This window comes from Phocoena sinus, chromosome 16 (genome assembly GCF_008692025.1).
Source record: "Phocoena sinus isolate mPhoSin1 chromosome 16, mPhoSin1.pri, whole genome shotgun sequence".
NCBI lineage: Eukaryota > Metazoa > Chordata > Mammalia > Artiodactyla > Phocoenidae > Phocoena > Phocoena sinus.
The window spans coordinates 46,418,202-46,443,057 of record NC_045778.1 but is presented as its reverse complement, the minus strand read 5'-3'; the positions used below and the strand labels follow the sequence as shown (position 1 = coordinate 46,443,057).

Sequence of the window (24,856 nt, the reverse complement as noted above, 5' to 3'; positions counted from 1 at the left end):
AGGAGCAAGATTTAGGTAGGAAAATGGGACAGGAAAAGTCAGGGAGAGTTTTCCAGGTGGAGGAACTGTCAGAGACGGAAACCGTGATTCATTCAGATGCTTCTGTTCCTCTCAATTTTCTTTCGTAGTTACTTTTGAAACGTTGGGATGATTTTTCCCATAATCACCCATGTAAAATATAGGGTAAGCTTGGACTTAACAGTTCTGTGAGTCATAATCAACACAGTATTTTACAGATGGGTTCTTTGAATGTTAATAACTTTGGATTAGCAGCTACTGAACAAATGCATCACTTCAGTCTCTTAATCAAAAGGTCATGCTGAGCCCCCAGCAGATTCGGTACTTATGGGAATGGCAGTGCTCAGGGTACTTGCTGCCAGTTGAATGGTTATGTTGTCCCTAGATTTTTCTCGCTGCTTCTTTAGTATGTCATACGGCCTCCTGTGAAGGCGAGGTGGCTGTCCAGGCCAGGCTTTAACAAACTACAGCCGAAAGGCCAAATCTGGCCGGAGACTGGTTTTTGTCAATACAGTTTTATTGGCGCACAGCTATGTCCATTCATTTTCATGTTACCTGTGGCTGCTTTCGGACTGTAATGGCAGAGCTGAATAGTTGTAAAAGATATCATATGCCCTGCAAAGCCTAAAATATTGACTGTTTGGTGCTGACCACTGGTTTAGGCATGATCTGTAACCAAATGCCCCCGCATCATTTCTCTGTTTTGGTTGGTGTTTCTCCCCATATTCTTCACGGCCAGTCTGCTGTTTGTTATTTCTGTTGTGCGAATTTTTCTTCCTTCTCTCCTTTCTTAGCACTTATCCCGGGCTGTGCTAATAAATAAGTGAGGCTGACACATCTCATTGCATTCTGTCACACTGCATCATGGTCAGTCTTTGTTTTCGGCTCTTCTCCACTTAAATTTTGATCACTACTCATTCTCAGAGGCCTTTCCAATGACTTCTTGCTTCATGGTGGCCTAGAAGAGAAAAAGCACAAACTTTGGCTCCAATAGAAAAAAAACCAGTGTGTTTCACGTTGAACCCTGCCACTTAGAAAGTAGGTTCACTTAGGCATGTCACTGTAATTCTCTGAACCTCAGGTTCTTTTTCTGAACATGGGGATAATGCCACAGCTGCCTTGCCTGCAACAGGAGTGCTCAAGGATTAAGGCATGGAAGTGCCTGTGTCTTCATTTGTCCTTTTCTGTGAAGTTGACAGTGCTGGATGACTGACTTCCTTTACTCATGTGCATTTGTGAAAAAGTTAATTTTGCTTTTAAATTTACTGTGGAAGAAATGTGGTCTGTTTTTTTATTTCAAAATTTTTGCTTCGGAAACTAGTCTTATTAAGTACAGTTTGAATAAGAAAGCAGGAAGCTCAAATTATCTGCATTAAAATCTCTCTATAGCCAAAAAAAATCAATATTACTGAATGAAAGCCCTTTTAAATGTATGTTTAAAATCAGACGCATTGTATTTCGAGATTAAAGGAAAGATCAAATGATAACTCTAGAAATTAGAGACATTGTTATTCCTGGATGACAGAGGTCTGAGTAGTATTTTTGTCACTGTACTTTCTATGGTAGAAATTGATCCAATTGATAAAAATACAGACCTGGCCAGGCTGAAGATAATATATCTACCAATGTGGCTACCAAAGCTAAGGAATTTTCCACTGCCTTAAATTAGGGTACGACAGTAAAGAAGGTTACCTGCGTGGTTTTATTGATCTGGAAAGGAGATGGTGGTTTGAGGTCCAACACAGATAATAAAGTAGAGGAATAGCCTTGTCTTTTAGACGCCATCTGACGGTGACTTCAAAGAGCAGGGTCACTAATGACCTGCTCTGCAGATACCTTGTTGAACTGTGTTATGTTCTTGTATCCCTTTGAGGAGGGTTTTTTCTTTTTTTTTCTTTTTCTTGTTTTTGTAAAAGAAATATTTGCCTTTTTCACAAAGATCTTTCCACCCATTTCTGCATTAAAACTTAGTGCCAGGGCTTGAGAGGATGGACAGTTGACAAACATCCTTCTTTCTCACCCAATTTTGGGACCAATGGATAGACCAATGAGAGGTAGACATGCAGGGGTTTATTAGGAATAACCCTGATTCCAGGACTGTGGCTAAGTGGGTTTTCTGATATTTCATGCGAGTGAGACCAATTTCCCCTCATAGTGTGGGAGGGAGCAGCTTGGACTTCCCCCGCCTGTGGGCAGGCCAGCTCTGAGAAGGGAGATACTCTGGAGAGTCTGGGCCACGTTGTCCAGGCCCTTCCCCCAGACTCACCTTTCACATAATCCACTTCTCTCCCAGGGAGGAGATTGGGAAGGAGACTGGACTGTTGGGCTAGTGGAAAGTCCTCCGCATGGAAGCATGAGGCAGGGGGAGTGGAGCTTTCCCTCTAACGCTTTATTGAATGTGTTGCATGAATAACTGTGCCTGCGTTCTCAGTAACTCTACCTCAGTTTCATCTTCTGTAAAACTAGGATAATAATAGTAACATGCCTCATAGTGCTCTTGTCAAGATTAAATGAATTAGTACCTGGGAAACATTTAGAAAAGAGCCTCGCGTGTGGCAAACAGTTGGTCTGTTTTTACCTTGAGTAATACCAGTGTTTTTAATACTATGTCAAAGCGTTCAGATGCATTTAAAATGGGAGGGTTAAATCGTGTCCTAATGAAGGTAATACCTGTAGAGGTGTAAGTTCATGTTGAGGAGAGAAAACTGCTGGCTGCGTGGGAGAAAATAAGCCCTATTTCTTTTTGGTTTGTTTTAAACATATATTTGTTCTTGGTGCTGAGAGGAAAAGATTATGAAGGAAAATGCTGAGTGCAAGACCACTGTCTTTTGGGCTACTGAGAGACTTCCCTAATGAGAGTTCTGGAAGGATACGACCTGGGGACGTTAAACCCCTTTGTTTTGATAACTCCCACTGCTGCCTTAAAGGCAGTATTATTACAGAGAAAAACAAGTTGATTTTTATTTTAAATACGGAAATTTCTAGGAGAAAAGGGAGCTCCAGTCTGCATTCTTAATAGCCTACCAAAAAAAGAGGCTGGAAATCTCTCTCTCTGCAGTGGTTACTTGTTTACATGTGGTTACTTCTGCTGAAAATATTAGTAAACATTATTTATGTCCAAACAGGCTCCTTATATACAGCACCTACTACGCCAAAGCATTTGTGTAACAAATATCTGTGTAATGAATATATCTGTGCAATAAGTCAGTGGATTTAGGAGTGGGGATTTCTAAAGCAGTGGAATAAGCACGCTTGCACAAATGTTTACTCTATGCCTCTTTTGACTTTCTTCCCTACTTAACATTCATTTAAAAAAAAAGCAGATCATTCACAAGAAAAGGCAGCCTATTTTAGGGGCATCTCAGTTTACTTAGAAAATCCTGTGCATTGCTTTTGAAAATGGATTGAACACTTAATATGAATGTTTAATCAGTGTTATTCTTTCCTCTTGCCACAGGGCTTAGTTTTTACAAGTTGAAGCTTTGTAGAGTCAGGGGAAGTTAATCCCAATTGTTTTCCTTACAGAATATTTGATACCACTGATTTCATTATGTCTGGAGTTGAGGCTAAAGTTGGGTAGACTTGAGCATAAAGAAACCTGGGAAATAGGAGGCCCAGGCCGTGCTGCTGGGTGACCCTGAACAGGTCATTTCAAGTCTTTTGGTCTATGTGTTATCATCTGTCAACTATGAGGCCAGGACAAGAAGACTAATGAGGATTCTCCAGCTTTCAAATGATGTGAGTGTAGGATACCCCCACCAGTTTCTGCTTTTAGCAAGACATTCTAGTCAAGTAGAAGGTCTCTGGCTCAGTGAGTTGTAGCTATATGCTCTGCTTGAGAATTGTTACTTGAATTAATTTGTAGAAACTGTTGGTACTTGCTCAGAAGATTTCAAAATATATGTGTTTGATTTTTAAAGACCCTATATTAGCAACTGGATGGAACTTTAGATGTTTGAATTTTTATTCTGGTCTCAAAACCACCAGTATGGAAAATCTCTAATGTGTCTCTCCAATTATGGGTTTTATAAAGTATTTAAGTTCATTATATCACATTTAAAACACACTTTTGTGAAAATTATTTTATGATAGGTAGGGTCATGGTATATCTCGTAAGATGGTCAAAGTCCTCTTGCTGTTTCTTTTCTTCTTCTTGTTATTTATTTATTTATTTAATTGAAGTATAGTTGATTTACAATGTTGTGTTAGTTTCTGGTATACAGCAAAGTGACTCAGTTTATATATATATATATATATATATATATATATATTATACACACATACATACATATTTTTTCAGATTCTTTTCCATTACAGTTTGTTACAAGATATTGAATATGACCCTGTGCTATACAGTAGGACCTTGTTGTTTATCTATTTTATATATAGTAGTGTGTATCTGCTGATCACAAAATCTTATTTATCCCTCCCCTCACCCCTTTCCCCTTTGGTAACCATAAGTTTGTTTTCTATGTCTGTGAGTCTGTTTCTGTTTTATAAATAAGTTCATTTGTACCATTTTTTAGATTCCACCTATAAGTGATATCATATGATATTTGTCTTTTTCTTACTTGACTTAGTATGATAATCTGTAGGTCCAGCCGTTTTGCTACAAGTGGCATTTAATTGTGTCAGTGTTTGGCATGTTAAATAGCCTTTGCAGGCCAGCCAGGGAACCTGACTGCCATTTACAAGATTGTATTTTCCTTGGTCATTATGATCCACTTTGTCTTCCAAATGGTAAGAATAGGGTGACAGGATGTGTGTGGTAAGAGCGGAAACTGAGTGTCTGAGTCGATAGTTGAACAGGAGGATGCATGCCAATGTGAGGGCAGGATCACCCTCCCAGACCCTGGCCCCTAGCCTTCTCCTTCCTTCCCCTCCTCTCTCAGAAGGACATGTGGTTGCATCAGGAACTTGTGCCTCACTTCCCTTCTGTATTGGTTATCTGTAGCTGCCTGACAACGCCACTACCAACTTATATCTCACAGTTTCTGTGGGTCAGGAGACTGGTTGTGATTTGGCTAGGTACTTTATAAGGCTGCAGTCAGGGTGTCAGCAGGGCTGCTGTCTCATCTGAGGCTTGACCGGGGAAGGGTTTTCTTCTGAGCTCATGTTGGCAGAAATTCAGTTTCTTGTGGGCTCTTCAGTTGCTTATTAACTGTCAGTTGGAGGCTGCCCTCCCCTGGCTCTCTCTGTAGGCAGCTCATCACTTGGCAGCTGGCTTCTTCAAAGCCAGCAAGGGAGAGAATCTCGTAGCAGAATGGACGATACAGTCTTATGTGATGTAACCACGTGTCCCGTCATTTTGGTCTTATTCTGTTGGTTACAGGCAAATCACAGTTCTCACCCCCACTCAAAGGAAGGGGATTACACAGGCATGGATAATAAGAGACAGGGGTCTCAGGGGCCGTTTTGGAGCCTGCCACACTTGAGGCTGGCCAGGAATATGGCTTCTCTTTATCTCTTCTCTCCTCTCTGGGCATTCTCCTACTTAGCTAAGGGCACAGTTCTCATCCTTCTGTCTCCTTTCTTCTGACCGACAGAGAATTCAACACCCTGGTGGCCTTTCTTCCGCTTTTCCACTGTGGAAACGCAAGGAAAACATAGCAGGAATCTCAGTCTTGGTAAGAAACTCTCGTGCTTTGGGGGCTCTCCCCTGACAGCTGGTATTTTGTGTGTGTGACGTGTTCCCTAGCAGGTGTTTCTAAGTCATCATGAGGCTTATATAAACGACCTAAGTGGCATCTTCTCAGCTTTTATGTCTTCTGTTCACTGTTGTACTTAAGCAAGTGCTGAATCCCAACACTAGTTCACTTTCCCAGTGCCATCCTTTTAGAATTCTTGCTAGGACTGTGTTTTAGATTTTAATGTAGAATCATTAGTGGTTTGGGTCCTTTTACTCTTCGGCCCCATTAGCTGCTCTTTTGTGTCATTTCCCTTATTTCCCTCTTCTCTTCAGTCATCTTTAGGGGGTTTCTTGCCTTTCTCTGTCCTGCTCCTGGTCTGTGACGTGGTGAGTCTCCAGTTATTGCTCTTCTTCATTGCTGAGGAGGCAGCGTGGTGTCAGTTAAGAACAAGGACGCCTATGTGGGAAAAGAATCTAAAGAAGAGTGGTTATATATGTATGTATAACATGTCACTTTGCTGAACACCTGAAACTAAAACAACATTGTGAATCAACTATACCCCAATAAAAATTTTTTTTAAAAAAGAACAAGAACTGAAGCCAGGCTGCCTGAGTTTGAATCCCAGCTCTGCCATTTATTAGCTGAGGAATCTCAAGCAAGTGATTTAGTTTTGTTTCTGTGTGGGTGATATGAATAGTTCTGATTTTCTCACTGGCCAATAAGCCTCTGATTGCTGCTGCCACTCTTACTTTGCTCCCAAGATATGTGCACTGATATAGGAGCAATTTGTGCTTTATTACTAAATGAAACTTTAGACCAAGATTTTTTTCTGGTGAAGTGGGCCAGAACATTTCTGAACTCATGAGGATACCTCTTTTTTCTGTTGTTAATGTTGCCTTGGAACTTGCTTTGCCTCCTAAGGATGAGGATAGTTTACTTCTTCCAATAGCAACAACATTTAATGAGCACTTACTGTGTGCCATGAGCTTTATTAAACTGTTTGCAGGCATTATGTCTTTAACCCATAGAACAACATTAAACTGTAGTACTACTGTTGGTCTCATTCTATTGATGAAGAAACTGAAGCCCAGAGGAATTAAAGAACATCCTCAAGGTCTTTAAGGTAGATTGGGGAATGCAGTTTTGTGTGACTGCAAAGCACATGCTTTTAATTACCATGGGCCACTATCTCCCATAGAGAAAGTCTAAACCCCTCTTCATGAACTAACTCCTTAGGAGAAAAGAGGCTAAGAATCCAATACAATCATGTCTTACAAGAGCTTCTATCCACTTCTGCAGCCTTAGTGCAAGTGACATCCTCTAGCATCTCTCAAATGATCTTGGTTTTGATGCCTGCCAGTCTCCTTCCGCCTTGTGGGAGCTTGGCCTCGCCCTAGAAGATAAAGTATACGTTCAAAAAGGAGCGTATTCTTTTTAGCCAGGTTCCTGCGTGACTGTTGTAGAATATTAACATTGTACGTGAGGTATGATTAAGAAATATTGAGTTTTTAACGGTCCCAGCCAGGATTTATACATCCACATTATTCTCCTTCAGTGCACCAGCTAAGTTAATTGCTTGTATTCTGGTGATACAGCCATTGCACTGCATTCTCATAAATGAACTTCATCTCAACCACCTTGTAAGTCCTTCCCCAGCCCCAGGACTGAGCACAGTGTCTTCTGCCACATGGGTAGTTCATTAGTCAGTTGTTGAAATCACTTCTAATTCTTTCAAATAACCCTGGTGGTGGCAAGTGACCATCTTTGAGGATGAAATTGATTCCTTGAACCTATTAAAATATTTTCCATCATAGCAAAGAACGTGTGTTTGTTAAAAAATCAGGAGCAACTAAACTGTAATGAGACATTTTTTTGTGGGCATTGTACACAGGTTTTGAACGTACAAGAAGAGTACTCAGTTTACTCTGAGCAGTCAGCATCACTGGAATGAGTCCCAAAGCGATGAAGGGGTCAAGGAGAACTTTTTGTAGATAGAAAGTTCTGTTTAAAAGTTGGTAGTGCCAGGCTTCCCTGTTGGCGCAGTGGTTGAGAGTCCACCTGCCGATACCGGGGACACGGGTTCGTGCCCCGGTCTGGGAAGATCCCACATGCCGTGGAGTGGCTGGGCCCGTGAGCCATGGCCGCTGAGCCTGTGCATCCAGAGTCTGTGCTTCTCAGTGAGAGAGGCCACAACAGTGAGAGGCCCGCGTACCGCAAAAAAAAAAAAAAAAGTTGGTAGTGCCTCACCTTGTGGTCTTTGTTTTTCTTGAAAACATAGCTGACAAATCCATACTGTTGTTGATGAGGCTGTGAAGTGAAGCTAGCCTTGGTGATAGGCTACTGGCATTCGCAGTGTGGCTTTTATTTTCCACAGATGTATGCTGAGTACTTGGCATTACAATGCACACCAGAAGAATTAGCACTAGTGGAAAATTTTCATTCCCTTCTTCAAGAATTTATCATCAAAAATAGAAACTCAGGGGCTTCCCTGGTGGCGCAGTGGTTGAGCGTCCACCTGCCGATGCAGGGGACACGGGTTCGTGCCCCGTCCGGGAGGATCCCACATGCCACGGAGCGGCTGGGCCCGTGAGCCATGGCCACTGAGCCTGCGCATCCGGAGCCTGTGCTCCGCAACGGGAGAGGCCACAACAGTGAGAGGCCAAAAAAAAAAAAAAAAAAGAAACTCAGGACTGATATGAATAATGCTAACAAATGCATAGCTATAACTTTTGGTTTGCATGTTAGTAAAGGCTACCAACTAAGATGGAGATTTTTATTTAACACTTCATTCAGATCAGCTTAGAAGAGTTTCATGTTGTTGTCAAAAGTGTGATTTGAACCTCTTTCTGAAATGTTCACCTAGAGAAAGAGTCTGAATTTGATGGACTATCATACTTGCACTAGCAGACACAATGATTATAATTATATTTTTGGGACATAGTCTGTGGTGGGCACTGTACATGCATTATCTCTAGTCTGCATAACTGCTCTCCGAGGTATGTATTATTGTCCTTATTTTACAGACCTGGAAACTGAGGCTTAGAGGATTAACTTACTTGGCAGAGACCACACTGCTATTAAATAGCAGAGGTAGAGTTCAAGCCTATGTATTTTAAACTTATATCAAACGCTCTGCATTTTCCATGCTTTTCAAAGCCTTCCATACCAAGTAACCTGGAGTATAAAGCTACAGCCAGCCGATGAGAATGTTCCTCCGTGTTGGGTACAATCTACAATACAAATCTTTGACTCTTCATTCCTTCCCTGCTATTTTTATTGGTGTTGACAAGTTCTTTCTTTGTTACCAGGAAGCTCTCTGTATTGATGGGGTGTTTTTCCATTCTCTCCCTTCTTTATGCCCCTCTTACAGACACGCACACACCCTAATGGTCTGGGTAACTTGGGGTTTCTGCCTGTTCTATAACTGAGGTGACACCGTCTCTCACGGTACCTCAGTGTATGGAGCCATTTTACAATTAATATTAATCTCTTCTCTCTGAATGCCTTTAACACTGGGGCTTCAGGTGAGGAAAGTTAACAGGTTCCTATTTTATAAGTGTTGTCTACTTGGAGCCATATGTTCTTCACATAAAATGAGCAATTGCTGCATTCTACTTGCTAGAAGTAAGATGTTTTCATTTGGGCTGTTCTGTGAAGAGAAAGAAATTGGAACTTCCTACCGCTTGGTTGGGGACCCTAAAATGTTAGGAAATTGAAAAACAGAAGTAAAACATCATTCTGAATGACTTCCTTTTGGAAAAGGGGGGCACTTTGCTGAGCATAATCCATTATTCCATGAATTACATGAACCTGCGCTATTTGAATTGTGTATATGGACGAAGTAGCAAGTCTGATCATTGAACTCTGGGTGTCCCTGGTGCTGGGGTGATACCCTTGTTAGATCAGAATTTGACTTTGGCAGATCACGTCTTTCATTTTTTTTAATCCTCACAACCACACAGTATGGTAGGGGCCATTTGATTCTCTTTCAGAAATAAAGAAATTGGGCTTCCCTGGTGGCGCAGTGGTTGAGAGTCCGCCTGCCGATGCAGGGGACGCGGGTTCGTGCCCCGGTCCGGGAAGATCCCACATGCCGCGGAGTGGCTGGGCCCGTGAGCCATGGCCACTGAGCCTGCGCGTCCTGAGCCTGTGCTCCGCAACGGGAGAGGCCACAACAGTGAGAGGCCCGTGTACCGCAAAAAAAAAAAAAAAAAAAAAAGAAATAAAGAAATTGAGGCTGGGTAAATGTGAATGGATTTTCCCAAGGTCACGTTGCTAGGAAGTGGTAGGATTTTGAGCCAAGGTTTTATCTGGGCATTGTCCTTTGATAGATGTTGGTGGCTTGGGATGCTTTATCATTTACCTTTTCTAGCCTATAATCTTTATTTTTATTTTATTTATTTATTTTAATTTTCAATTTTATTAATTTTTTTATACAGCAGGTTCTTATTAGTCATCCATTTATACACATCAGTGTATACATGTCAATCCCAATCACCCAATTCATCACACCACCCCCCACCCCCCCACCACTTTCCCCCCTTGGTGTACATACGTTTGTTCTCTACATCTGTGTCTCTATTTCTGCCCTGCAAACCGGTTCATCTGTACCTTTTTCTAGGCTCCACATAAATGCGTTAATATACAATATTTGTTTTTCTCTTTCTGACTTACTTCACTCTGTATGACAGTCTCTAGATCCATCCACGTCTCTAAAAATGACCAAATTTCATTCCTTTTTATGGCTGAGTAATATTCCATTGCATATGTGTACCACATCTTCTTTATCCATTCATCTGTCGATGGGCATTTAGGTTGCTTCTATGACCTGCCTATTGTAAACAGTGCTGCAATGAACATTGGGGTGCATGTGTCTCTCTGAATTATGGTTTTCTCTGAGTGTATGCCCAATAGTGGGATTGCTGGATCATATGGTAATTCTATTTTTAGTTTTCTAAGGAACGTCCATAGTGGCTGTATCAATTTACATTCCCACCAACAGTACAAGAGGGTTCCCTTTTGTCCACACCCTCTCCAGCATTTGTTGTTTGTACGTTTTCTGATGATGCCCATTCTAACTGGTGTGAGGTGATACCTCATTGTAGTTTTGATTTGCATTTTTCTAATAATTAGTGATGTTGAGCAGCTTTTCATGTGCTTCTTGGCCATCTGTATGTCTTCTTTGGAGAAATGTCTATTTAGGTCTTCTGCCCATTTTTGGATTGGGTTGTTTGTTTTTTTAATATTGAGCTGCATGAGCTGTTTATATATTTTGGAGATTAATTCTTTGTCCGTGGATTCGTTTACAAATATTTTCTCCCATTCTGAGGGTTGTCTTTTCGTCTTGTTTGTAGTTTCCTTTGCTGTGCCAAAGCTTTGAAGTTTCGTTAGGTCCCATTTGTTTATTTTTGTTTTTATTTCCATTACTCTAGGAGGTGGATCAAAAAAGATCTTGCTGTGATTTATGTCAAAGAGCGTTCTTCCTATGTTTTCCTCTGAGAGTTTTATAGTGTCCAGTCTTATATTTATGTCTCGAATCCATTTTGAGTTTATTTTTGTGTACGGTGTTAGTGAGTGTTCTAATTTCATTCTTTTACATGTAACTGTCCAGTTTTCCCAGCACCACTTATTGAAGAGACTGTCTTTTCTCCACTGTATATCCTTACTTCCTTTGTCATAGATTAGTTGACCCTAGGTGTGTGGGTTTATCACTGGGCTTTCTATCTTGTTCCATTGATCTATGTTTCTGTTTTTGTGCCAGTACAATATTGTCTTGATTACTGTAGCTTTGCAGTATAGTCTGAAGTCAGGGAGTCTGACTCCTCCAGGTTCTTTTTTTTCCCCTCAAGACTGCTTTGGCTATTCGGGGTCTTTTGTATCTCCATACAGATTTTAAGATTTTCTGTTCTGGTTCTGTAAAAATTGCCATTGGCAGTTTAATAGGGATTGCATTGAATCTGTAGATTGCTTTGGGTAGTAGAGTCATTTTCACAATATTGTCTTCCAATCCAAGAACATGGTATATCTCTCCATCTGTTGGTATCATCTTTAATTTCTTTCATCAGTGTCTTATAGTTTTCTGCATACAGGTCTTTTGTCTCCCTAGGTAGGTTTATTCCTAGGTATTTTATTCTTTTTGTTGCAATGGTAAATGGGAGTGTTTCCTTAGATTCTCTTTCATATTTTTCATCATTAGTGTATAGGAATGCAAGAGATTTCTGTGCATTAATTTTGTACCCTGCAACTTTACAAATTTATTGATTAGCTCTAGTAGTTTTCTGGTGGCATCTTAAGGATTCTCTACATATAGTATCATGTCATCTGCAAACAGTGACAGTTATACTTCTTCTTTTGAAATTTGTATTCCTTTTATTTCTTTTTCTTCTCTTATTGCCGTGGCTAGGACTTCCAAAACTATGTTGAGTAATAGTGGCAAGAGTGGACATCCTTGTCTTGTTCCTGATTTTAGAGGAAATGCTTTCAGTTTTTCACCATTGAGAATGATGTTTGCTGTTGGTTTGTTGTATATGGTCTTTATTATGTTGAGGTAGGTTTGCTCTATGCCCACTTTCTGGAGAGTTTTTATCATAAATGGGTGCTGAATTTTGTCAAAAGCTTTCTGTGCATCTGTTGAGATGATCATATGGTTGGAGCATTTAATGCATTCACATTTAGGGTAGTTATCGATATGTATGTTCCTGTGACCATTTTCTTAAGTGTTTTGGGTTGGTTTTTGTAGGTCGTTTTCTTCTCTTGTGTTTCCCACTTAAAGAAGTTCCTTTAGCATTTGTTGTAGAGCTGGTTTGGTGGTGCTGAATTCTCTTAGCTTTTGCTTGTCTGTAAAGCTTTTGATTTCTCCAACGAATCTGAATGAGATCCTTGGCGGGTAGAGTAATCGTGGTTGTAGGTTCTTCCCTTTCATCACTTTATCATGCCACTCCCTTCTGGCTTGCAGAGTTTCTGCTGAGAAATCAACTGTTAACCTTATGGGAATTCCCTTGTATGTTATTTTTTCCTTGCTGCTTTCAATAATTTTACTTTGTCTTTAATTTTTGCCAGTTTGATTACTTTGTGTCTTGGTGTGTTTCTCCTTGGGTTTATCCTGTATGGGACCCTCTGCGCTTCCTGGACCTGGGTGGCTATTTCCTTTCCCATGTTAGGGAAGTTTTTGACTATAATCTCTTCAAATATTTTCTCGGGTCCTTTCTCTCTCTTCTCCTTCTGGGACCCCTATAATGCGAATTTTGTTGTGTTTAATGTTGTTCCAGAGGTCTCTTAGGCTGTCTTCATTTCTTTTCATTCTTTTTTCTTTATTCTGTTCCGCAGCAGTGAACTCCACCATTCTGTCTTCCAGGTCACTTATCCGTTCTTCTGCCTCAGTTATTCTGCTATTGATTCCTTCTAGTGTAATTTTCATTTCAGTTATTGTATTGTTCATCTCTGTTTGTTTGTTCTTTAATTCTCTAGGTCTTTGTTAAACATTTCTTACATCTTCTCAATCTTTGTCTCCATTCTTTTGCCGAGGTCCTGGATCATCTTCACTATCATTATTCTGAATTCTTTCTTTGGAAGGTTTCCTATCTCCACTTCATTTAGTTGTTTTTCTGTGGTTGTATCTTGTTCCTTCATCTGGTACATAGCCCTCTGCCTTTTCATCTTGTTTGTCTTTCTGTGAATGTGGTTTTTGTTCCACAGGCTGCAGGACTGTAGTTCTTCTTGCTTCTCCAGTCTGCCCTGTGGTGGATGAGGCTATCTAAGAAGCTTGTGCAGGTTTCCTGATGGGAGGGACTGGTGGTAGGTAGAGCTGACTGTTGCTCTGGTGGGTAGAGCTCAGTAAAACTTAATCCGCTTGACTGCTGAAGCTGGGGCTGGGTTCCCTCCCTGTTGGTTGTTTGGCCTCAGGCAGCCCAACACTGGAGCCTACCTTGGCTCTTTGGTGGGGCTAACGGTGGACTCTGGGAGGGCTCTCGCCCATGAATACTTCCCAGAACTTGTGCTGCCAGTGTCCTTGTCCCCACGGTGAGCCACAGCCACCCCCCGCCTCTGCAGGAGACCCTCCAACACTAGCAGGTAGGTCTGGTTCAGGTCTCCCTTGGGGTCACTGCTCCTTCCCCTGGGTCCCGATGCGCACACTACTTTGTGTGTGCCCTCCAAGAGTGGAGTCTCTGTTTCCCCCAGTCCTGTCGAAGTCCTGCAATCAGTTCCCAGTAGTCTTCAAAGTCTGATTCTCTAGGAATTCCTCCTCCCGTTTCCAGACCCCCAGGTTGGGAAGCCTGATGTGGGGCTCAGAGAACCTTCAGTCCAGTGGGTGGACTTCTGTGGTATAAGTGTTCTCCAGTCTGTGAGTCACCCACCCAGCGGTTACGGGATTTGATTTTACTGTGATTGCGCCCCTCCTGCCGTCTCATTGTGGCTTCTCTTTGTCTGGTGAGTTCCAGTGTCTTCCTGTCGATGATTGTCCAGCAGCTAGTTGTGATTCTGGTGTTCTGGCAAGAGGGAGTGAGCGCATGTCCTTCTACTCCGCCATCTTAGTTTCTAATCGTATAATCTTTAAACAATTTGAGAAATAGAGCAATTCAAGTGGGAAGCAACATAGATAGTAGCTTAATTACTGATAAAAACAGGATTGGAGAACTGAGAATTGTCAGTTACCTCTTTCTGTAAAGCATGAATTGGACCTTAGTAACCCTGATCTAGTCATCCTAGTCTGGTAACAGCTGGAGAGAAGCTGGCAGAGAGAGCTGGCTGGCCCTCCTGGAAGCAGGCAGCCCTTGTCCTGCTTACTGTGTGGAAGTTAGCTTGGCCCCAGGTATTGGAGAGAACAAGAGGGAGGGCCTTGCTGCCCAGCTCTGTGTGCTGCCTCGGCACTAAGCCGGTGCTTACTCTAGCCTTCCCAGGTGATAAATCACTTGCTTTTGAGAAGGGAGGAGGGGCTGGGGGGAGAGGTAGAGAGAGAAAGTGGCTTACTCTAATATTGCTTCCTCCCAAGAAAGACTAAACATTTCTTCCTGAAAACATAAGGGAGGGTATTTTAAGAGTGTCCACCCCAAACCCCAACAGTAGAAATACTGCTCTTTAAAGTTCTTTCTCTTGAGGTGATCTTTTGTGGTGTTCTCTCCTGCCTTTTTGATTTTGGAGAGAAATGGAGAGACAACTATATTTTTCTGTGTGTTTTGAGTATAAAGAAAGGAAAAGACTAATGTAGTAGAAACCAGGAAATGGTCTTTATGAGACATATAATCAGATTCTTTCTTCTCATGGCAGGTGATGGAAATGTACAGAAACAATGGGAGAAGCCGGTAACTTATAGGAAGCCGAGATGACAAGAATTTTAAAAAATAATCAGTGAGTAAAATTTTGTTAGCCCTTTAGAATTCCGTTGACTACAGGGTGAATTTTCTGTAAGAAACCATGGTAATATAACAGCACAATTAAATACCTCAAAAGTTTAAAAGAGAAAATTTTGAAAAGTAAATATCCAAGCACTACAGAAAGTTGGTGCCAACATTTGAGAAATTTTGGTTTTGCATTATTCTTTCTTGGTAGAATGTGTCATCTTAAGTTGGGTATGTCAGTTTTGTGGATAGAGCATAAGTATGTAAAGAATTGAAAGAGGATTCCTTTTACATTAACCTTGGAGTAGCCCTTCTCGAATGCAGATCATTCTTCATTCCACTGGTTCTGTGGGCCCCATTTCTTACCCACTTTTTGTGGGTACATTTTGGAGGTAAATATGAATAAACTTGGTGAATATGAATAAAAGTCAGCTCTTTGTCTATTCCTCTTCGTTACACCATTTTCTTTTACATATAAAAGGCCATTAGTGTTTGTTAATTATCTGACAGTTATACGTGGTTGGTTTTGGTTTCGTTATGGTCATGATAACGTTAGTAAGTGGGGTAGTTACTGGAAAGATCATACATTTTTGAGTCATACATTCATAGACCTGGCTCTTGCTGTTGTGCTTTTAGTAGTTACTCAGCCTCTCAACCTCAGTTGACTCATCTGTATATTGGATTTGATAATACCTCTCATGAAACGAAATACCATGGGGAGAGTACTTTGTGCTATGACTGGTACATTCCAGAGCCACAATAAAAGTAGTTACTTTCTATCCTTATATTTGTATCATGATTTATAGTTTGCAAGCCTTTTTCTTGACTTAGAAGACTGGCCAGCTGAACTTCCTGAGCTCCTGTCAGGCAGTGGTGGGTTAACATTGCAGGTAGTGATATGCAGGTAAATGTTGAGAGCCAGCCCTGATGGGGGGAGGGGGTTGTAGTGTTTGCTGATTTCCATGGTGTGAACACTCCCACCATAGCTGATTTCACACTACCAGCAAAAGTCACCGCCAGCAGAGTTGGGAAGGGATGTGCAGGAGCACACTGTTATATGATCTCCTACCAACCAGGTACAATAGTTGCAAAGAACATCAAGAGCATTGATGATAGTAAAACAGGAAGTGACGTGTTTTGAGTATTTATGATCTTTGTTCTTAGTATAATTTAATTGTATGTTTGTGTAATTTAACTTGTAATGATGGTGTGTTTAACAACTGCCTTGCCAAAAATCCTGAGAATATGCAATTTGTTCTAAGGGACTGGTACGAGCTGGCCCCAGCTCACCACTGCTTGTAAGTTTCCTATTGTGAAGACATTTCCAAGCCACAAATCTTCAATTATCTTTCTCAGCCCTGGTGGTAAGAGTTTGGTTTGCTCAACATCACTAATCATTAGAGAAATGCAAATCAAAACTACAATGAGATATCATCTCACACCGGCCAGAATGGCCATCATCAAAAAAGCTAGAAACAATAAATGCTGGAGAGGGTGTAGAGAAAAGGGAACACTCTTGCACTGCTGGTGGGAATGTGAATTGGTACAGCCACTATGGAGAACAGTATGGAGGTTCCTTAGAAAACTACAAATAGAACTACCATATGACCCAGCAATCCCACCACTGGGCATATACCCTGAGAAAACCATAATTCAAAAAGAGTCATGTACCAAAATGTTCATTGCAGCTTTATTTACAATAGCCAGGACATGGAACAACCTAAGTGTCCATCATCGGATGAATGGATAAAGAAGATGTGGCACATGTATACAATGGAGTATTACTCAGTCATAAAAAGAAACGAAATTTGAGTTATTTATAGTGAGGTGGATGGACGTAGAGTCTGTCATACAGAGTGAAGTAGGTCAGAAAGAGAAAGACAAATGCTGTATGCTAACACATATATATGGAATCTAAGAAAAAAAAAAGTGTCATGAAGAACCTAGGGGTAAGACGGGAATAAAGACACAGACCTACTAGAGAATGGACTTGAGGACGTGGGGAAGGGGAGGGGGAAGGGGAAACTGTGACAAAGTGAGAGAGTGGCATGGACATATATACACTGCCAAACGTAAAATAGATAGCTAGTGGGAAGCAGCCGCATAGCACAGGGAGATCAGCTCGGTGCTTTGTGACCACCTAGAGGAGTGGGATAGGGAGGGTGGGAGGGAGGGAGACGCAAGAGGGAAGAGATGTGGGAACATGTGTGTATGTATAACTGATTCACTTTGTTATAAAGCAGAAACTAACACACCATTATAAAGCAATTATACTCCAATAAAGATGTTAAAAAAAAAAAGCAAACCTGGCCTGGTTTTGAATCCATGCTAAGTAAACCAAGTTATCATGCCCCCATAGCTTCTGGAATGAAGATAAGGGTCAGGATCAGTTTAGAATTTAGACCTATTTTCTTAAGAGTGTGACTGGCATTCTCACGTTGTTAACTCAGCTTTGTAACTGGCCCCTGGCACCCCTCACTTCTTCTGGCTTTCGAGTGCCAGTGCTTGGAGATAAGTCAGACTGTTCACTCCCTTTTGAACTTCCTTCTTTCCCTTCTCTGTACTCCCGTGACTCTGCATTTCCTCAGGTAGTGACACTTTGGGGACAAGCAGCCAGGGTGCCCCTAACTAACCATGGCATGTAGCTTTGTTTTTGATTCAGAAATTAAGGAAAAGGAATTGTCTCCAGAGAGAGCGAAACAAAACCAAACAAAAAACCTGGGCAGTTTAAAGTTCATACTGGCTGGATTAAAATCTTAGGGAATAAAATGGAAGGAAGAAAGGAAACTGGATCAGATATCTCAGTGTTTCTTCTGGAAGCAGTTTCTTCAGTTTTCTCAGTTGCCCTTTAGAAGGGAACAATTGAAGCCTGAAATTGCTAAGTAACAGCTAAGATCGTGGTGGTTGTTTTTATTTTAAATCTCACCCACCTAGTTCTCAAAACACATTCTTTATTGAACCTTCAAAAAAATGCCTTGGATATTTCAAAACATTCATTTGTGTCAATTCCCCGAATCAGACTTACATAATCTTAAAACATTTATTTCCCTTATTTCTTCCTAAAACAATAGGTATTTATATTTCCTACTGAGTTAGGATTGGACTTGGATTATTGCAAAAGTAGTTCTTGTCCGTTTGAAGAGGAAGCTCATGGATAAAAATCTGAGAGACTTGCCTCTGGATTAAGAAATATTAACCCACGTCTTAAACAAGTTGAATAAGGGTGTCTTTGGTAACTTTGAAAGCAAACCTGGGAGTAATGATTAATAGAGAAATTTTGCCACAGATAAAATATCCTGATCATTTCTCTCTCCAGAATGGACCCTATGCAATTTCTGAACATCCCCACTATAGATGAATTTTTGATTAGAGCACTACTAGGTGTACAGTCTTCAAATGTGTAAATTTTATAACCTTTCTTTATGTTCAAATCAACACACTCAGGAGTTTCTGGGTACTTGGGTCATGGGTTATTAGGGTAGATTCCAGTAAATGTAAAACAGGCGTGTTCCACTTCAGGAGTTGATAATCAAGCCTGAACAAAGAAAACTGCCGTTTCAAAACAAATGTGGTAAATGTTATAATAGATATATTAGACTGTCAGGAAACAGACAGGAGAGAGGAGTTACCTGTGTGATAAGGGTGGGCTAGACCGGGGGGTGGGGGGGGGCAAGGAGGGTTTCAGGAGCAGATGACATTTGAATTGGGTATTAATGATTAATGCCTTTTAATTAAAATACCCTTTTTTAGATTATGAAAGTTAAAATGCTAATTGGAAAGAGCTTTAAAGTGTGAAAATTACTAAGATTCGAAAAATCATTATCGCTACCCTGAGATACCATTATTAGCATTTTTTTTGTATTCTGCCATACTCTTCCTGTGTCTAGATTAGATACATATTTTTCCTCCCTAAAATGGATCATAATTAATATTGTTTTGAAACCTGATTCAACTGATAATATACTGAGACCATGCCACCTCAATAGGTATAATCTACATCATTTTTGTTATTGTTGTATAGCATTCCATGTATATGTGGTCTGTAATGGACTTAACCATTTCCCTATTAGTGGGCATTTAGGTTGTTTTCAACTATTCATTCTTGTAAAGCACACTGTGATGAACATCTTTGTGTATGCACAGTGGTGCACTTACCTAATTATTCAATATTTGGGCAGGATCTTTAACAGAGTTGGGGCAGTGCCTAGGGAATACTCTAGGTAGGACAAACAGTTTGAGCCAAGAGGCAGAGGTGGGAAAGGAAGATTCCATTCTGGGGAAAGGCTGGAACTGTAGTTTGGTAGAATGCAAAGAGCGAAGGCAAGTAGTGGTAATTAGGGCTGGAGCCTTTGATGCTAAGTCCTTTATTCATTCTCAGTTGGGAGCACACGTGGAATCTATATCATACTTGAAATGAAGACTGGGTGTCTTCAGTTTTCCTTAATTTCTCTTGTTTGGGAAGAAATAAAAATTATTAATAGTACTGCCTTCTGAAACTTCTTGAGAATCTTAAGAAACTGATCAGTCAGGGAGTAAACAAGTAAGAGAAGTCATGGGGAAAGTGTGTATGTACAGATAAAACTCAACTAGGGGAGCTTATGGTTTTGACAGGGGAAGGAAACATCATTAATAAATGCATTTTCTTCTTAAGGAATTTAAACAAACTATTTGTGATTAAATTTAATTTGGGAAAGACATGGGTTAAGACATAGGTATTATAATTTAATAATAATACTACCTTATATTTGTTGAGTACTTTTATGTGCTTATGTGTTTTAAATATGTTGTTTTACTTAATCTCTCAACAACCTTCTTAGGACGTGTCAGGGATTATGTCCATTTTGTGGGTGAAACAGAGGCCTCAAAGGCTCCTTTGGTGAGAGGTCACCAGACTTGGGGTTCCATTTCAGGAGCTGCTGGGGCTTTGGGCAAGTCCTGGGATCACACTGGGTTGGTTGTAAGGATACAGTGAGACAATATCTGAAATATTATGGAAACACCATAAAGTACCACAGAAATGGAAAGACTGCTTTTTTATAATAGGACATCTTCTTCTATCACTACTGAAGGGAAGAAAGCACTTCGCTAGCCATTTTCCATTTCCTTTGTGGTAGATTATATTATTGTCAAAACATTCGCTATTCCTCCCTACCCACCCTCCATCCTGTGAGAGGATATTCTTTCCCACCCCACTGAGGGCTGAGCCCTGTGGCTGGCTTGCCATAGGACTTGCAAATAATAAGAAATGTAAATAACAATGATGTGCCATTTCCAGGCAGAAATGGAATAGACATTGCCTGATTCTGCCATCTTTCTTTTCTCTTTGCCATGAGATCAGCCTGTCCCAGTTAGGGGTGCTCCTTCTGCCTTGGTCACAGAGTGAAGACAACATGGACCCCAGCCTTGACTCACCTGCAAAGAACCAAACAGGACCAGAAATAAACCTTTCTCTGTTGTTGGCCTCCAAAATGCTGGTGTTGTTACTGCAGCATATTTCAACCTGGACTGATCTGCTTCTTTTTCACCCATTAGGTACCACTCTCTCTCCCTTTCAGGACACACACACACACACACACACACACACACACACACCTTGTACAGAGAACTTCCTTTTTAAGTTGAGAAACAGTGTTCCCCATCATCTGTAGTACTACACTCTTCCTCCTGCATTGAAGAGGTCAACCTTCATCAGAGGTTATCACTTCAAATAAGGCATTTAAATAAGTTATTTAGGGTTGACCAACTTGACTCTTAATTTTTTTTTTCTTCTAACATTTGTAGAACATGTCCCATGTCAAGGTCTGGACGTCTGGAGGCTTTAAAAATCCAAGCCCTGGACCCAGCCTTCAGGAATCTTAGAGTACGATGCAATTGGATGCTGTGTATCCCAGCAGCTATAAAACAAGGCAGACAGTGTCGGGTGCTGAGGGAGAGTGTCGCTTTGATAATTGGCAAACTGTGTTCATGTAGGTGTCCCCACTTTGTTGTATGCCATCCTTAAGATGGTCTTTAAATGTCATTGCTTTCTTAGTTAAGCTTATCTTCCCTTTTCCATCTCCTCCTTAGCATGTATTTACTGTACCATTTAATTTGCATTGCGTGTTAGACTTCCTTATTCTCAATATGTAGTTTTTAGTCACACAATTTATACTGACTCTCTCACTAGCTTAGTGTATATGTCCTTTCTTTAGACGTATATTGTAAACTCCTTAATTTCTTTATCTTAATGCTTCCCCATAATATAAGCTGTTTAACTCCCTGTTACAACAAAATTATTGACTATTTTCTTTGATTTCCCCCCCTCAAGTTATTTGTCCTTTTCTCCGTGATGCATGAAGTTCGTTGTTATTAGTCCATGTGCTCCTTTTCTTTTTCTTCTTATGGTGTGTGATGTGTTTAAGGCTCTGCATGGGAGAACCAGTTTGTCTTGGCTTAGTAATACCTTACCTCAATTTGGAACAATTTCCAGTTGACCTGTCATATTTCAGGTCATGTGCCTAGTAATCTGTCTAGTGACTACTCCTGGCTTTGGACCATGGAGTAAAACCAAAAGCTCCTACAAGTCTGTCTGATGAGCAGTTTCTAGATTAAGACAATGTACAGTTCACCTGTGCCCTTCCTTTATGATTGAATTCAGCTGTTCTGTGTCTCATTACTCATGATCACTTCTCCAGTTTAATTTCAGAAGACACTGGGTTAATTTATTATTAGAGCCCCATCTTGGACCAAGGGCTTTCAAACTTTTTGTCCAACATGCACAGAAAGAAGCAATTTTCAGCCTCCATCAGATAGGACAGAACACTCAGGGAGCTGCCATGGTTTATCGCTAATGGTCTGCCTTTAGGTTGGGTGGTGTGTTCATGATTGTTCATGTTAATATTATTTTTCCTGACAAATAAGTTAAATATTGTGTTGGCCAAAAAGTTTGTTCGGGTTTTCGTAACAGAAAAACTCGAACGAACTTTTTGGCCAACCTAATATATTCTCTTGTATGTAGTAAATACTGCATAACCAAAAACATTTTTTAAAATGTGAAATACAGTTAAAGCTGTGAAATGCATCCATTGCATTTATTTTGGCAGAACTGAGTCACCTTAGCTAGTTATCTTTGCAATTTTAACTTTCTTCTAAAGCACCTAAGTGCCCTCTAAGATAATGCTCTCTGTTTTCAACAGGGCAAAGTCAATTTTTTATGAAGATACTATTTATAGACCCTTAATTTGCAGATGATCTTCATGTCAGTACAAGCATCTGTATAATTTAAGGTTTACCCAGATGAATATTTTCTTTTGTTTTGCCACAGAGAAATACCTTCTCTTGGGAAGATATACAAAGGTAATGTCTGGCTATTGACTGTGTATGATGCCCACTAGTTCCTTCTCTTCTCTGCAGGGAAATCTAGATGCTTTCACACAGAGTCTGAAACGTTAGCTCAGCTCTTAGTCACCTGAACTGAAAGTTCGCTCTTGTCTGGCTGCTACAGATCTCAGACAGAATAGTCCCAGCTTTGGGGTCAAACATTCGTAGCTCTGAAGCAGGCTCTGACTTGTCTTCATGATTGACCTTAGGCTTCAAAACCTTCTCGAACTCCCAGTTTCATCGTGTGTTCAGTGCAGTTGTTAACACCTGCCTTGCTGTATTGTGTACAGATTAAATGTAAAGTGATATGTGCACAATGGAAGCCACTATCATTACTGGATACTCAGTAAATGAATTAAATTGAGCATGTCTTTCTTGCTGTAGGTGGAATTTCAAATACATTTTCCTATAGGAACAATGTTATGAATGGGGCTTGAGTATAGTGTTAGAAATATTATTAACATTATACTTCAGATAAATCATGAGTTCAATAGGCCTTTTAAGTCTGGCAGAGAAGCCAGTCTCTCTACATTTGGTCTCTAGTGAAATGCATTTCAAGTGCCACAGAAGTGTTCATGAACTTTAGAGTTCATTAAACAACTTTCAGAATGTAATTTATTACCAGGTTGAGGACTGCTTAGATAAGCTTTTGCGTTAGACTTGAAGTGGAATTTCTTGATAGGTGGTGATATTTTGGGGGCAGACAAATGAGCCCCCCTTTCCACTTCTGGGAAGTAAACTCACCTATCTTCTGGAGGACTTACTGCTCTCCCCGCCAGTTCAACGAGGTAGTTCTAGTGTAGACCAGTCAGTCATGGGACCTTGGCCACTGGAGTGGCTACATGGCCCCAAGCTGGACCAGCATGAGGTTTTCTTAAGAATTTTAAAAATTATAACTATGGAATAGTCCTTCTTAGTGGCAGAGCTGGGAGTCAAGTGGAAGAAGGCAGATTTTAGGAAGGGAGAACAAAGCCAACCTGTAGAAGCAAAGATGTTCTCTTGTCCTGGTGGAGTTCATTTTGAGTTGGTCCTAAAGCCTAGCCACCCCCGTGGCTTTTGTGTTGCTAGACTCAGTGAGTCTGTCTTGCTTTTGCCTCTGCTCCTTCAAGTGCCCTTTCTGTTACCTGCAAATTAAAGAATACTGAATAATTCATTTGGTTGTTTGTACTTGGAATATTTAAGAAGTCTGTGTCTTTGTCATGGGCAATTGTAATAAATGTAATTGGATAGTAGGTTGGCTGATTTATCACATAGCTTTTTGAGAAAAACGGTAGCGTTTATTCCCATCTCATAAAAGCAGAAATGTGTTAGCACTCATCAAAGGATACGAGTGACTCCGTGTGTGTATGTATGATAATGACTCTTGGACAGAGGCTTGCTCTAATGCAAATGTCATATAGCTTTTGATTTTAAACCATATAAACAAATGGAAACTTACCATGGTTCTAGTAGTTACAAGTTGCCTCGGAGAACTGCCATTTGCTACCTTTTATGCTTAGGAGCACTTGTAGGTAAACAGGTAGATGTTTCTATTTAAGGGGGAATTGGTACTTTGGTAAGATGGTCAGATATGTATGTATGTGTTCCTTACTTGAAACGGATGATAGAATGACTTAGTCTCTCTGTTCTCGTGAGTGGATTAGTATTTGGGGAACCGAGGTTGTATGTGCTGACACTCTTCTGTAAACTGTACTTCCCTTTAGGAAGTATCAGGTTTGCTTTCTCAGTAGTGGCATTCTTTATTGTTGGAACACGTCGTAAAGAGCAAAGACACGCATCTGCCACTTGGGTTCTGCTTGCCAACTGGTTTGAACAGCTATAATATTTGTGTATTCTTGGTGTGTCAGCAGTGAAAAGGAAAGTTTTCCTTTCTCCTTTGTGGCTGTTATATAACTTAAACGTCATTATATCAGCAACCATTCAGAATCTGCTAGGTCCTGGGGGATACAAGGCCTCTGAAACACCATCTCTGCCTCCGATGGACTTCTGTCATCTGCCAAGAGAGAAAAGTCAGGGATTTCAAAAAGAAGGAAGGTACTAAGGCTCTCTAAGTCAGTTTGAGATGGAGGTATAAAGAATAAGGTCTGTAGGCATTTGGAGGAGAGGAGAGTTCCCTGGGGCTTGGGCCAGTGAGGAGGGTTCCAGGAAAAGGAAGGGGTTTGAGTGGGTCTGGAAGGTAATAACTAGTAAGAAGAGTGAGAAAGGCCATCCGACAGAGGCCATGGCATGGGCCCAGGTGTGGAGGTGATAATGTGCCCATTGCATTAGGGGAACAACAAGTAGACCGGTGGGGTTATTTGGCCGAGGGTTTTTTAAGTGGAAGATGGGGTTGGAGAGGTGAAAGCCAGCTTTTGAATGACAAACATTATGACACTGGGGCCGGAGCTAATCGTTCCTTTTTTTTAACCATAGATTGACAGGCTTTGTACTTCGCATTTTAACTTTAGGCGACTAAGATATCCTAGAAATAGTGAGCCTTTTTCTATTGTGAGGAGGTTCTAATAACATTGGTAA

General features: G+C 40.7%; 1 protein-coding gene across 7 annotated transcripts in view; it reads left to right on the top strand.

Moving 5' to 3' along the window:
* The window catches only part of SGMS1 (sphingomyelin synthase 1), a 297,752-nt gene that overhangs the window by 177,254 nt on the left and 95,642 nt on the right, over positions 1 to 24,856 (top strand). For 4 of the 7 annotated variants that reach the window (XM_032608552.1, XM_032608554.1, XM_032608553.1 and 1 more), the window contains one exon: positions 14,913 to 14,993. The exons of 2 other annotated variants lie outside the window; for them this stretch is intronic. The gene's annotated coding sequence lies outside the window, so the exon portion shown is untranslated. Of the gene's footprint in view, positions 1 to 5,626; positions 5,646 to 14,912; positions 14,994 to 24,856 lie in introns of those variants that run through there. One more of the 7 variants, XM_032608555.1, reaches the window with a different exon arrangement.